This window comes from Corvus brachyrhynchos, unplaced genomic scaffold, assembly GCF_000691975.1.
Source record: "Corvus brachyrhynchos isolate BGI_N302 unplaced genomic scaffold, ASM69197v1 scaffold175, whole genome shotgun sequence".
Classification (NCBI taxonomy): domain Eukaryota; kingdom Metazoa; phylum Chordata; class Aves; order Passeriformes; family Corvidae; genus Corvus; species Corvus brachyrhynchos.
In genome coordinates this window covers 3,725,968-3,727,266 of record NW_008238448.1, presented here as the reverse complement: position 1 = coordinate 3,727,266, position 1,299 = coordinate 3,725,968, and positions in this window count along the sequence as shown.

The window sequence follows — 1,299 nt, the reverse complement described above, 5'->3', positions numbered from 1 at the left end:
CCCCGTGCGGGGCGGCGGCGGCGGCGGCGGGGCGGCGCCGGGAGCGCGCCCCTTCCAGCCGGGGCCGGGGGTTCCCGGGCTCCCTGTCCCCGCACTGGCCCCGGGCCCGTGTCCCGGTGCGGCTCCGTTCTTTTGTTTTCGGACGGTGCCTTCCCGCACTTTGAACCCCGGCGGCGTGCGCGAGTCCCTGGCCGTCAGATCGGAGTGCCTCGCCTCGCAAAGGTCAAAATGACGCTCAGATATGGATGTATCTCCTTTTGATTATTGTCTGTGCTTCCCGTTGTCCTTTACTTGCTTTGTTTTTAGTACGTGAGCGCTCATCCGCGTGTGCCTTCCCAAACCAGCGAGATACCGATCTTTACATACCTGTACAGTTGTTTCTATCTATAAAAAAAAGAACTTTTTTTTTCCTTAGACATTCATTAGCATTTTTGGAGGGAAGTAACTTCCTTGGGAAAATAGTTGACATCTGAGCCCGGGGAAGGGTTTGTTGTTGGTTTGGTTTTTTTTTTTTTCTTCAATAAAACTGCTTTCGGAGGCATTTTTTTTTTCTTTCAATAATGCTCCGTTGTGGAGCGGGGGCGACGGCGCTTGCAGGTTTGCAGCCCGCCTTCCCCCGCCGGCGCGGACAGGGTTGCGGGGAGTGTGCGAGTGGCGTGGAGGGGGGGTCTCACATCCCGGCTTAAGACAAGGAGGGAGGACAGGGGCCCGGCTCACAGCACTGGCGCTAACACGCTTTTTCGGGGCCTATAATTTACCTTGCTAAATGCCTGCTTTGGTACGCATATTACATATGTAGGTCTGGATATTGGGCACCCGATAGAGCGTAACAGTCAATAATCCAGAAACTTGGAAGGATTTACACCTTCGGAGCTCCATACAATGCCGGACTAATTGATTGCTAAATCTGAAGTTTTCTAAATGCGAACCCCTTTTGGAATTAATTTCTCCAGCCTTCTGCATCTACTTCTAAGAGAGGGGAAATAAAATAAACTCTAACTTGAAAATTTTAAGCGGTAAGGGAATATTTTTTGATTTTCGGGGGTTTGTTTTGTTTTGTTTGTGTGTTTTATTTTGTTGGAGGTTTTGAATGAAAAAATAAAGACATTTGAGGCCGCTTTTCGGGACCTCGGCACCACTCGTGCCAGGCAGATCCGCGGGACTGGAGCGGGCAGGACGGAGCCGGTGCTCCGCGCCCCTGCGCAGGGAGCCAGCCCTCTGGAGGTGATCGACGAACGTCCCTCTGGTCGATCTGTGATTTCGGGGACGAGGGTGGCTTGTTTGGTCGCTTTCGCCCTT